The following is a 14,652-nucleotide window of genomic DNA, read 5'->3' on the forward strand; positions in this document are numbered from 1 at the left end:
GGAATATTTTTTGAAAATTTTAAAGATTTTTTTTTTTCTCCCTGGAAATGTGTCTCTGATGCCACCAGGAGATGCGTCTGTTGCTTCCAGAGCATGGATAATAGAACTGAGGACAGTTGGCAACACTGAGATACCATGCCAGGTAATCATTGGAGTTTCAGCTGGAAAATAGAAGATGTGTTTCCACTGGGTCAAGCAAGAAGAGCTTGAGACATCTCATTGATTACCTACAAAAACTGCCCAGGTAAGTGAAGAGACCCATGAGATTTGGTGTAAATTGCTCACTGTATGTAGGGGAACAGAAAGAAGAATAACCCAACATAGAAAGCCTCAAAGCAGGAAGATACTACACAGACTTCCAAAGAAGCAGTGAGATGACACCGTCTGATGTTGGCTGCACCAAGAAACCTGAATGGCTGTCAGCGTCAGGTAGGGAAGTAAATGACAGAAGAGAGGATGACATGAAATTGTGCTATAACTGTGTTTGTTGTCCAAATAAACACAAGTTGTTTCATATAGTTTTACATATTTCATTTACTTCTGCAGAGTGGAAAGGAGAAAAAAGATAGGGAAAGCCAAGAAAAGGTGAGGAGAAGAAAGGGACAGGAGGAGAAATGCAAAGAGAGACTGGGATAGTTGTTTGGACCATACCTTCTCTGCTGGTGGCTTACTGTGACTACATCATCCAAAATTTGATATAAGGATTTGGAAATGTGACCAATATTTCTTAGAAGGTAGTGAAATACCTAATTGTTCTCCTTCCTTTTCAGCCCCATCACCATTTGTTCATTCAAAATTCAAAAGGAAAAGATGATGCCATTTTATGCTTGTACATAGTTTAATTGAGATTGCCTGATATCTAACAACATATTAGTAATCTAACAACTAGTAATTCTTTTCTGGAGATCACTCCTAAAAATACACCCTAGAATGTGAACCAAATTTATGTTCTAAATTTCCTGTCAAGTAATAATATATAAAGAACGAAAACAAGAGGGATATCTTAAATTCCAATGATAGAAGACTGATTGAATGTAGATTAATACTTTGAAGTAGCAGAAATACTATAGTTCAATTGAAAATGATATCTGTAATTATTGCTAATGATGCCAGCATAGATTTACTGTGAAATGTTTTGTGAAAATAATCAAGATACCATTGTATTATGGGTGGCAAACACAAGAAAAATTAGAAAGAATACTAACAAATGAACCATGTTTAAATTTCTATGGTATGTGTTGTCATCTTTTTAATTCTATTTCTCCATATTTTTCAAATTTTCTCTATGTATGCGTAGCAATTTTCTATCTTGAAGAAATAGGTGCTATCATTTTTTGAAGAATAAAGGAGACAGAGCTTTTAACTTTATAATCCATACCTTCCTTTTCGCCTTGATATAGGGCTGAAAAAGAAAAAATGTACAAGAGCGACCTTCCTGTTGTTTCTGCCTTATTTTTATTAAAGCAAGAAAAAAATGAAAACACAAAAGTAAAATGATAACATGAAAAAAATGATAGGTTTCTTAGGTGTTTAACTGAAATAGAGGCATAGAGGAAAAAAATTTGATGATTTTTGGGAGGGTATTTTTCCTATGTCAAAAGGTAGAACTTGATGATGTCATAGTAACTCTTGTTTTGGAAGTGCATAAATATTCAAAATAAAAATTTTTAAATGATCTGGTTTTCCGGAAGAAAATGATCCTCAAACTTCGTCTTTGTTATAGCTGCACTACAATTTCTTTTGGTCTAAAACTGTAGGCATAAAATTCTTGAAGATCACTTTGGCAAGAATGGAGTATATGGAGAATCAGGGACAATTTAAACTCATTTTCTTCTATTATCTAATATTATAGGTGAATTATTGTCCTGAGATTTCATATTTTCAAAGCAAGAATATAACTGGACATGGGAAAATCTTATGATTATTCTTCTATAAGCAGAAAAAAGCATTTAATACAATCTAACACCCTTTTGTCAGAACAATAAAATGGCAAGTAATTAAGATTTTGTTAAAAACATACAGATATGTGTACATACTCTATATGTGTGTAAAGGTGCATACATACACACAATTGTATATGCAGTAAACTTCCTTTATTTGCAATACGTTGTTTTAGTCCAACAACCCCAGTGGATGACTGAAACCTCAGATAGTAGCAAACCTGACTGTCATCAATTGGAAGGTGTTTCTGTTCATGTCTTTCACCCACAAATTAAATGACTTTTTCATCTTAATTAAGTGCTTATAAACAGTGGCTGTAACTTTCGTAGTTTGAGGGGCATCAGCAAAACAAGCATGATTTTTTTTCCTTCTTTACAATTTCACACATGGATAATTTGTTCTTACTATAGCTCTTAGCAGTCTCGCATATATATATATATTTTTTTCTTTCCTTATTAAGAACTTTCATCTTTTAGCTTAAAGGAAACACTTTACAGCTTCACTTTGCATGTCTGAGTTGCCAGAATGTCTATTCTTGCATTTTGGGGCTATTACGAGGTAAAATAAGGGTTACTTGAACACAGGCAGTGTGATACTGCAGCAGTTTATCTGATAATTGAGATAACTATTAAATGATTAATAATGCACAAATAATGTTGATATTGTTAATACACTGGGCAAAGGGATGATTTATGACCTGGGGAAGATGGAATGGGATGGCATGAGGTTTCATCATACTACTCAGAACTGTATGCAATTTAAAACTTTTGGAATATCTATTTCTGAAATTTTTCATTTAATATTTTTGAACCACAGTTGACCGCAGGAAACTGAAACTGCAAACTTAGAAACCATGGATAAGGGAAGACTGCTGTATACAATTCAGCCTCAAGGACAATATATTAATTAGCTAGTGCTACAGCAATGCTGTATAAAGAACAAACCCAAAACACGGTGGCTTACAAAAACACAAGTCTGCAGGAGATTTCTAGTTTACTGGGCTCACTAGTTATCAACAGGGCTTAGTTCCAGTCTGCAGGCTAGGATAAGGTCATTTTTTTTTCTTATTCTGGAACAAAGTTGATCACTTGGGGCATATTCTGTTCATCAAAGAAGGCAGCAGCATGAAAGAACAAGTCAAACCATGCAAGCATATTTAAAACCGTATTTGCATTACATCGACAAACAATCCTTTTAATACAGCAAGTCACATGTACAAACTCAAGGCTAATGGGGAGAGCATGTGCACTTTACATCTTTACTGGCAGGCCTTTCTGAATCACATGACAAGTGGTGCAACTAAATAGTCTGCAACAGGGATGTAGTGAGGACTTTGGGAAAATGAATAAATCTATCATAGCTAACATCTTACATCATGTGGAAACATTAGAGGCCTTCTACTAATGTCAGAAACAAGAAAACAGTATCATTGATCTCCAGCACCATATTTAATATTGTGATGGAAGTATTAATCAATACAAGTAGACAAGCAAATTCATTAGAAACATGAGAATTGGAGAGAAAGAGGTAAAACTTTATCAGGTTATGTATAAAATCCAAAAAATAAAAAAGCTACAAAGAAACAGTAACTTAATAAAGTATTAAGTTGTTTAGCTAACGTGTAAAAATCAACAGCCTTTATTTATCCAACAAAAACTTAATAGATGATATTATGGAAGATAAAATAATACATTGTAATAGCAAAATAAAATATAATACCTGGGTGTCCCAAAGTTCTATGAAGAGGATATTTTACACCTGAAAAACATAAACAAAAAATGTCAGATTTGCAGCAAGACAAATTGGTTATAAGTTTCAATTAAAACAATAAATAATAAAACTGTTAAGCAAAATTCTGAAAAGAAAATAACAAAAGACCTGAAGGTTAGCCCTGTTGGGCATTAAACATATCATAATGCCTCTATAACTATAACTGAGTTTGTCCAGGAATTAATGAGTAAATGGGCTAATGGAAAACTACTAAAAACCCACAACAGAAATAACTTATTAGGAAAATTTAGTATATGATAAATGTGGCATCTCAAATTAGTGAAGAGAGTGATTTTTTAAATATGAGCTATTTTAATATGCTATATCTAAGTACATAATGGATCATTTTCACTTCATTTTAGAATAAATTCCAAATGCATCAGAGATTTGTAAAAGCAAAACAAAATAATATAATGAGACCTTTCAAGTACTAGATGAAAACCTGAGTGACTCTATTTAAAATTTTGGAAAATAGATTACTTTTCTGACTATAAAATAAAAAATGATAAGAGAAACCATGGGTAAATTTAGCTTAAAAGATTTTACAATATTTGCATAGAAACAATACTATAAGCAAAGTAAAAATACAAAATCAAACTGGCAACTATTTTTTATAACTTATACCACAGGAAAAAAGAGTTAATGTCTTAAATTTGTAAAGATTGAATACAATCCAAATGTCCATTGATAACGGTCTGTTTGAATAAATAACCACACAGCAAAATATTGTATAGTTGAAAAAAAGAATAAGGACTATTTCTATATTCTGTTAGATCTCCAGGATGCATTACTAAAGAAAAATTGCAAGCTGGAAAAAAAATATATGGGAATGCTACTTTTTTTTTTTTTTTTTTTGAGACTAAGTCTCGCTCTGTCGCCCAGGCTGGAGTACAGTGGTGCCATCTCGGCTCACTGCAAACTCTGTCTCCCAAGTTCACGCCATTCTCCTGCCTCATCCTCCTGAGTAGCTGGGACTACAGGCGCCCACCACCACACCCGACTAATTTTTTTTTTTGTAGTTTTAGTAGAGACGGGGTTTCACCTTGTTAGCCAGGATGGTCTCGATCTCCTGACCTCGTGATCTGCCCTCCTCGGCTCCCCAAAATGCTGGGATTACAGGCGTAAGCCACTGCCCCTGGCCGATGCTACCTGTTATTTAAGAAAGTGGTATTTGAAGGTCAATGTTTAATAATTTATTCAAAACAATACAGGAATGGCAGGATGAACTCTACATTAAAAAAAAAGTTTATAGGAGGGAGAAAGCAGAGTGGAAGGCTCCCTATGAGAAGCTAGCTTTTTAAAAATATACCCTAATATATAGATTTGACCTTGTAACTAGATAACTAGATACGTAATTTTATTAAAAGACAATATTTAAAATACAGTTTCTAATAATTGAAAATGAAATAAATTATGTAAATGAAACAGTCTGTACAGTGGTGGAAAACCATATAGAAAATACTAAACTAATAATTTAAGATAATTTGACTGTACTAAGATATACCTTGAGGACAACATTAACTGAAACATTTTTTAACGTTTTGTTGGATATAGTATTGACTTTATAATTTTGGGGTCGTTTTGTATCATAAATGAAATGAATAATTATTTGGATATCATTTGAAATGTGGAGTTTCAACATATTTTAAAAGGAGATATAAATGTAAGATCAATGAAACTAAGTAAAATTACTATACATTCTGTATTTGAATTGAAAAATATCAGAATAAACCTATGGTGACATAAACAAAAGCAAAGTTAACTTCTAGCTTTGCACACTGAAAACATCTAGAAAAAAATGGTTAATCTAATAGTAATGAACTCCTCTAATACACAGATTATGGTCTCTAATTACCATTTTCTGTGAAAAAAATGAATCAAGAATGCTTTGCTAATTGCAGTTGGGTCACAGTTGGTTGGAGCATCTTGTCATTCCAGAAATCAAGAAATATTGAAATGTCCTTACATTAAAAGATTCAAAACATAAAAATGTTTCCTGGCAAAAGACAGAACAATTCGAGCATCATTGAAAATGATAATTGTCATGTATTTATATTTATTAATTTTTAAAAAATGCATTAGTTTATAATAGATTAAAAAACAAAAAATAAAAAATACATTATCATTTTTCTCTAAGTTTTTCCATTATTGTATATTTTTGAAGGATATCAGAATACTCTCTTGTTATTTTGAAAGTTGGTAAGTAAAGAGAAAGAATACAGCATTTATTTTGCCTCTCTTAATAATCTATATCTCATGTTAACTATTTGTTGATAAGTTTCTTTTTCTAATAGCATTTCTATTTCATCATAGATTTATGGATCTAGGTAATAATCATCTACAGTTATACAGTTACCAACATCCCAAAGAGACAAACCAGCATTGGATACTTCATGAAGAAATTATACAATACCATGTGTGAAGTGATCCTGGGAAACAATGTACCCTGAATCGTATTGAGCCTTTAGATCTATGTACCATTTAATAGGAAATCATTATAAGTAACCATGGAGATGCAATCACCAAGAGCAGCTTGTGAGAAATTCTACAAATTAGACAACTCTGTTTCCTCAACAAATGACCTGCAAGGCAAAAAATGTACAGATGGAGATGGAAGCCTATAAATTAAAAGTGACTTATGACCTAGGTAATGGGTTGATAGGTTCAGCAAACCACCATGGCACATGTTTACCTGTGTAAGAAACCTGCACGTCCTGCACATATATCCCAGAACTCAATAAAATAAAATAAAATAACGTTTTAAAAGTGACTTATGAATACACTTTATTTGAATCCTGACTCAAATGAGTAAACTGTAAAAAACAGAAGAATTTTCTATTATTTCCCTACCAAGTCAGCCTTACTTATTTATTTTATCTTCCTGTTCACAGTGAACACTATACATGTCTTCCCTATCCTAATACAAAACTATCTTTTTTTTCCCCAAAATAGTAAGTATAGGACTTGAGCATTCGAAAGACTTTACGTAACATAAAAACAGAAATTTTATCTATTTTGTTTACTGCTTTGTCTTCACTGCTGAGAACATTATCTGGAAATTAGTAGATGCTTAATGATAACTGTTGAGTGAATGACTCATATTTAGTTAAATTTAGAGTTGGAATTTGTCCCAGGTTTTCTGATTTCCAACCTAGCTTAAGTGCTNTTTGAGACTAAGTCTCGCTCTGTCGCCCAGGCTGGAGTACAGTGGTGCCATCTCGGCTCACTGCAAACTCTGTCTCCCAAGTTCACGCCATTCTCCTGCCTCATCCTCCTGAGTAGCTGGGACTACAGGCGCCCACCACCACACCCGACTAATTTTTTTTTTTGTAGTTTTAGTAGAGACGGGGTTTCACCTTGTTAGCCAGGATGGTCTCGATCTCCTGACCTCGTGATCTGCCCTCCTCGGCTCCCCAAAATGCTGGGATTACAGGCGTAAGCCACTGCCCCTGGCCGATGCTACCTGTTATTTAAGAAAGTGGTATTTGAAGGTCAATGTTTAATAATTTATTCAAAACAATACAGGAATGGCAGGATGAACTCTACATTAAAAAAAAAGTTTATAGGAGGGAGAAAGCAGAGTGGAAGGCTCCCTATGAGAAGCTAGCTTTTAAAATATACCCTAATATATAGATTTGACCTTGTAACTAGATAACTAGATACGTAATTTTATTAAAAGACAATATTTAAAATACAGTTTCTAATAATTGAAAATGAAATAAATTATGTAAATGAAACAGTCTGTACAGTGGTGGAAAACCATATAGAAAATACTAAACTAATAATTTAAGATAATTTGACTGTACTAAGATATACCTTGAGGACAACATTAACTGAAACATTTTTTAACGTTTTGTTGGATATAGTATTGACTTTATAATTTTGGGGTCGTTTTGTATCATAAATGAAATGAATAATTATTTGGATATCATTTGAAATGTGGAGTTTCAACATATTTTAAAAGGAGATATAAATGTAAGATCAATGAAACTAAGTAAAATTACTATACATTCTGTATTTGAATTGAAAATATCAGAATAAACCTATGGTGACATAAACAAAAGCAAAGTTAACTTCTAGCTTTGCACACTGAAAACATCTAGAAAAAAATGGTTAATCTAATAGTAATGAACTCCTCTAATACACAGATTATGGTCTCTAATTACCATTTTCTGTGAAAAAAATGAATCAAGAATGCTTTGCTAATTGCAGTTGGGTCACAGTTGGTTGGAGCATCTTGTCATTCCAGAAATCAAGAAATATTGAAATGTCCTTACATTAAAAGATTCAAAACATAAAATGTTTCCTGGCAAAAGACAGAACAATTCGAGCATCATTGAAAATGATAATTGTCATGTATTTATATTTATTAATTTTAAAAAATGCATTAGTTTATAATAGATTAAAAAACAAAAAATAAAAAATACATTATCATTTTCTCTAAGTTTTCCATTATTGTATATTTTGAAGGATATCAGAATACTCTCTTGTTATTTTGAAAGTTGGTAAGTAAAGAGAAAGAATACAGCATTTATTTTGCCTCTCTTAATAATCTATATCTCATGTTAACTATTTGTTGATAAGTTTCTTTTCTAATAGCATTTCTATTTCATCATAGATTTATGGATCTAGGTAATAATCATCTACAGTTATACAGTTACCAACATCCCAAAGAGACAAACCAGCATTGGATACTTCATGAAGAAATTATACAATACCATGTGTGAAGTGATCCTGGGAAACAATGTACCCTGAATCGTATTGAGCCTTTAGATCTATGTACCATTTAATAGGAAATCATTATAAGTAACCATGGAGATGCAATCACCAAGAGCAGCTTGTGAGAAATTCTACAAATTAGACAACTCTGTTTCCTCAACAAATGACCTGCAAGGCAAAAAATGTACAGATGGAGATGGAAGCCTATAAATTAAAAGTGACTTATGACCTAGGTAATGGGTTGATAGGTTCAGCAAACCACCATGGCACATGTTTACCTGTGTAAGAAACCTGCACGTCCTGCACATATATCCCAGAACTCAATAAAATAAAATAAAATAACGTTTTAAAAGTGACTTATGAATACACTTTATTTGAATCCTGACTCAAATGAGTAAACTGTAAAAAACAGAAGAATTTTCTATTATTTCCCTACCAAGTCAGCCTTACTTATTTATTTTATCTTCCTGTTCACAGTGAACACTATACATGTCTTCCCTATCCTAATACAAAACTATCTTTTTTTTCCCCAAAATAGTAAGTATAGGACTTGAGCATTCGAAAGACTTTACGTAACATAAAACAGAAATTTTATCTATTTTGTTTACTGCTTTGTCTTCACTGCTGAGAACATTATCTGGAAATTAGTAGATGCTTAATGATAACTGTTGAGTGAATGACTCATATTTAGTTAAATTTAGAGTTGGAATTTGTCCCAGGTTTTCTGATTTCCAACCTAGCTTAAGTGCTCCTTCACTACTTTACTAGATGCTATCCATAACCTGCCCTGATAATCCCTTGACTCACCTTAGTTTATGCATCAAGGCAGTTTCCAGCATGCTCTCACCTTCCCATCCCAAGCATCCAGTTTTTTCTTGTTTCACTTGGTGTCCTAGAGGATTCCTGAGAGACCTGAACCCAGTTCTCCATGACAATTATGTGTTTAGGGAAACTTTAACATATCTCTGCCTTATCCCTACAACTTATGTAATAACAACATTCTGTAGTGGAAAGAACACAGGTGTTCCAAAATCTTCATATATATTGAATCTCCACAAGTCCTTACAAAATAAGTGTTAACTTAGATATTTTTGATTTAGAGATGAGAAAACTGAAGCTCCAAGTGGCTAACTAATTTATCCAGAACTTGTACCTGTAGAGTAGATACTGTTCAGCCAGGATTTCTATTCAGCTCTGTCAAAATACAGACGCCATGAACTTTCAGCTATAAAGTAGTGCATTCCTGCATTTCTGGACTAAGGTGGCCAAAAGAACTAAATTAAATTATTGGTTCAATTGTTCACTGAAGAATCTCAATGTCATGCAGTTCATTAACAAGCGCTTGATTCTTCAGCATTCTGGTGCTTGTACTGAAGAGAAGATTTATATCCTATAGATCACAACTTCTTGTCTTTTCATTATTTCTCTTAAGGGGAATGATGATGAAAATAGAAAATAGGGGATAAAATAGAAGGATAAGATCAAAACCTTTTAACAGTTTCAGGCTCAAAGCTATTTTGAAGATAAATGACATATCTAGGGTACAGAGTTAATCTTTGACTAAAGACAAGCCCCTTGTGGGATTTTCTATTTGCTTGTTTTACTGATTATTTTTATTTTGTCCTGATAGTATTTTGCACCATCAGATATATTTTGATATTAAAAGATAAAGAGATTGGCCCAAAACTGTGATGGAGAAGAAGCAGCCAAAGAAGTTGTTCTGTTTCTTAAGTGACTTTGAAGGTTGTACACCTTTAATATTCATTTTGAGGAGTAAAACATTTAGACATCCAATTAAATAGAGATTTTATGTATGTTTTATTTATTCAATGTCTCTTGAGATAACTATCCTATAATTGGAGTGCTTCCTTCATATTTTAGCTATTCCCATGAGATTTTAGGAGTTGCGGGGAGGTTGATGGAGAACCCTCAATTGCCTTTTTCATTATTCCACTTACTAAACACCTAGATAATAGCTTTTTGTTTCAATAGCCTGGGTATTAACAGCAAAATTCAAGTAACAAATTTCTCTGACAAAATTGTCCTGTGTATCATTATTAAATATAATACTAAAAACATCCTGTCCACAGACACAACTCAAATGTGGAAATGGAGTTATGATAAGACATTAGCACCCACATGATCATTACTGTATGTCCAGTCTATGAGAGACTTCAAAATAGGCCAGAATATTAAATACTCCATACATTATTTTTATAAATAATAAATAAATAATAATATACTGGCATTGACCATATGTTCCCTGTTTTTGTTGTGCTTGAGTAATATTAAACAACTGAAGAAGATATTAACACAAGGAACATGGTCCCCACTGCAGGAGAATCAAAAATGATGGAGGAGGGGCTGGATAGGAGGGAACCGGAAGGAAGATTTCTTCAGGGGGAATATGTGAGACTCATAGAGGTCTCTGTAAATGGCACTAGGAAGAAACAAAGACTGAGTTCCAGCCATGTTAATGCTCGGACCCATTTTGTTAGTGATAGTAACACTGTTTGGGACCAGAAAATACGTAAGACCTTGCAAAAGGGAGATTTCACTGCTTCCATTTTAAACTAAAATCTCGCAGAAATGATTCTTCCACGTACCCCTTTTCACTAGAGCCATTTTCCTATTTCTACACTAGCTGTTCTAAAACTTACCCTCTCCAAAGCTCTGCATCTCTCTGCCTCTCTGAGCTCATTCATTCACAACAGATAAATGCTTGAAAAATTAGGGGCAGTTTTCTTCTGCTCAAGCCAAGTTTAATGTTGATTCTTTAAAATAAGCAATGGGAAAAAAGTGTCGTTATTAATAGGCCAGGAGAGTGATCAGAAATCTTCCCTATGTTTCCATTATTCCTACTAGGTTGGTGCAAAAGTAATTAAGCACTATTACTTTTGCATCAATCTAATACTAAATCTCCATTTGCTTCAAGATTCCACTTGTGAGGGTGGGTTTTCTTGGAAATCCCCCAATATGGTTTGGCTGTGTCCCCACCCAAATCTCAACTTGAATTATATCTCCCAGAATTCCCAAGTGGGAGGGGCTCAGCTGGAGGTAATTGAGTCATAGGGGTCAGTCTTTCCAGTGCTATTCTCGAGTTAGTGAGTAAGTTTCAGATCTGATAGGTTTATCAGGGGTTTCAGCTTTTCTTCTTCCTCATTTTCTCTTGCAGCCACCATGAAAGAAGTGCCTTTCACCGCCCCCCCCCACCCCACCCCCACCGTGATTCTGAGGCCTTCTCAGCCGTGTGGAACTGTAAGTCCAATTAAACCTCCTTTTCTTCCCAGTCTCGGGTATGTTTTTATCCACAGCATTAAAATGAACTAATACACCCCCTACCTGATCAGGGAGAATCATTAAAAGGATTTTTTATTTTGGCCCATGTTGAAATCTCTCATAGAATAGACATGCAGTAATGATCATGTGGGTGCCAACTCCATTTCCACATTTGAGGTGTGTCTGTGGACAGGATGTTTTTAGTATCATACCTAATAACAGTACACAGGACAATTTTGTTAGAGTAATTTGTGACTGGAATTTTGTTGTTAATATTCATGCCATTGAAATTTTAAATCTATTATCGAGGTGTTTAGTAAGTGGAATAATGAAAAAGGCAATTGAGGGTTCTCCATCAAGCTCCCCACAGCTCCTAAAATCTCCTGGGAATAGCTAAAATAGGAAAGAGGCACTCCAATTATAAGAAAGTTGTCTTAAGGGATACTGAATAAATAAAACATACATAATGTCTGTATTTAATTGGAAGTCTAAATTCTTTATTCCTCAAAATGAATATTAAAGATGTACAACCTTCAAAGTCACTTAAGAAACAGAACATCTTCTTTGGCTGCTTTTCCTCCATCCCAGTTTTGGGTCAATCTCTTCATCTTCTAAGATTCACAGGCCCTCTATCACCTGACTACATGTCCTTCAATGCCTGATTCGCTCCTAGGTATCCTTCTTTTTTTTGGTGAATTATAATTTTTATACAGTAAAGTACACAAGTATTAAGGATGCAATTCAATGCATTTTGACAAACATATAAAAGCAAACAACACCCAGAGAAGATCTACAGCATTTCCAGCACTCTGGAAAAGTGTGTGTGTGTGTGTGTGTGTGTGTATGTGTGTATGTGTGTGTGTGTGTATGCCCCTTTTCACTCAATTATTAAAATCCTTAGCCTTCTGGGAAATGGAAACAAGCAAATTTGCCTTGGGATGGTTTTAATACTGTCAGGTTAACTTTCATAATGTTCTCTTTTCTCACGCTTTATTTCTCTCAAGATCTTCCTACAGAGTCAACCTTGTGACCTCCACTTGGAACATCTAATGGCCAGAATTCTATGCTACCCCTCCAGGTTTCCTGATCCTGGTATAACATGCTCTGTGTAATCCCCAGGACTGTAAATATGATGGGTTTTACTCCTGTTATTTTATATGGCACAACTGATCTTAATATATGCAGGTGATTTGGGTGGGTCCAGCCTAATCACGTGAGCTGGACCTACCCAAATCACCTTCTTTAGAAGCTAAGTTCTTTCTCTGGCTGGTCACAGAAATTAAAAAAAAAAAAGATGAAGCGTGAGATGAGTTTAACATGGGTGACATTTTCCTTTGCTGAGATGGAAAAGACCACATGACAAAGACCTGAGAGCAACCTCAAGAAGCAGAAGATGACCCGCAGCTGACAACGAGCAAAGACACAGAGATTTTATTTCAATTGGAAGAAACTGAATTCTGCCAACAACGTGAATGAGCTTGGAAGCTGATTTTTCCCAAGAGCCTTTAGACAAGAACTTAGCCTGACAGACACCTTGATTTCATCTTTGTAATACCTTAAGCAGAGAACTCAGCCATGCAATGGGAAACTTCTGACCTACAGAATTATGTGTTAATGTGTAGGTGTTATGTTAGACCACTAAATTTGTGATAATTTATTATGCAGTGACAAGAAACTAACACAATACTAGAGTCAGTGTATGGGTATGTTTTAGATGCATTATATGTAAGAAACCAGTTGTTGATTTTTATAATTTCTCCCTCCTAGACTAGATCCAGAGCCAGAGAAACAGGATACCACAAATGTACATGACAGAAGAAGTGGATATAGCAATAGGTGCAGAAATGGGGACATTTTTTGTAATCTGTAACATAGAAGGCACAGTTTTTAATTTTTTAATTTTTTACATATACTTACCTTATCTCAGCACCTAGAATACTGCTTGTCTCAAAATAGTAACTATTTCTTGAGAAAATTTTATTTTGTTGGTAAAATTACATATATTTCACAGGCCCCCCAACATATACTTTGTATAAAACCGTTAAAATGTTGAATAATAACGAGTTGATTGTGTTTCTGTCTTTGTGTTTCTGTTTCTCATGTGTTATGTGTTTGCTTTCTTGATCGCTGGAACAATAGTTACTTCTGCTTTGCTTGTTGTAAGAACAGCCTTCCTTATATGGTAAGTATAAAAAAATCTCAAAGATTCCAAAAGAAAGAAAAAAATTTATAAAACTAATTGATCTGGAAACCTATAACTATTCATTTAAAAGATAAGTTACAAAATGAGACATTTTCTAGGAACAAAATTTTTTGAGAACCTCTAATACATTGTGAAATACATGGTCACATTTGATGAAGTATGAAGAGCTGAAATTATAATCCACAATTTAATGATAGAAAAAGCAATATACCAAGAGGTAAAGCTATTTGCCCAAGTGAGAAACCAGGATAGAACNAGCCTTCCTTATATGGTAAGTATAAAAAAATCTCAAAGATTCCAAAAGAAAGAAAAAAATTTATAAAACTAATTGATCTGGAAACCTATAACTATTCATTTAAAAGATAAGTTACAAAATGAGACATTTTCTAGGAACAAAATTTTTTGAGAACCTCTAATACATTGTGAAATACATGGTCACATTTGATGAAGTATGAAGAGCTGAAATTATAATCCACAATTTAATGATAGAAAAAGCAATATACCAAGAGGTAAAGCTATTTGCCCAAGTGAGAAACCAGGATAGAACTCAAATGGGTTCCAGGACTCTTACTAAGGTATAAGGTGGCCAGATATTATTCAAAGTATTTCTCACTTCCTGTTTAGGCTACACATTTCTCCATTACAAATTAGTACAAGACAAGAACGTCATATTTAAAGATGCAACCTAAAGTACAGGACACTCTTGATGACCTTCAGGAAGACAGAGATAGTCACCTGTA

At 33.9% G+C, this 14,652-nt stretch overlaps 1 long non-coding RNA gene across 1 annotated transcript; it reads left to right on the forward strand.

Moving 5' to 3' along the window:
- Nucleotides 1–280: 280 nt before the first annotated feature.
- On the forward strand, nucleotides 281–10,228 carry LOC108542679 (uncharacterized). Its single transcript, XR_001889338.1, has 3 exons — nucleotides 281–429; nucleotides 547–734; nucleotides 10,061–10,228. It is a non-coding gene; the product is annotated as an uncharacterized LOC108542679 (long non-coding RNA).
- The last annotated feature ends 4,424 nt before the right edge of the window (nucleotides 10,229–14,652 follow it).

Source organism: Rhinopithecus bieti, unplaced genomic scaffold, assembly GCF_001698545.2.
Source record: "Rhinopithecus bieti isolate Rb0 unplaced genomic scaffold, ASM169854v2 scaffold_21626, whole genome shotgun sequence".
In the NCBI taxonomy this organism is placed as follows: domain Eukaryota; kingdom Metazoa; phylum Chordata; class Mammalia; order Primates; family Cercopithecidae; genus Rhinopithecus; species Rhinopithecus bieti.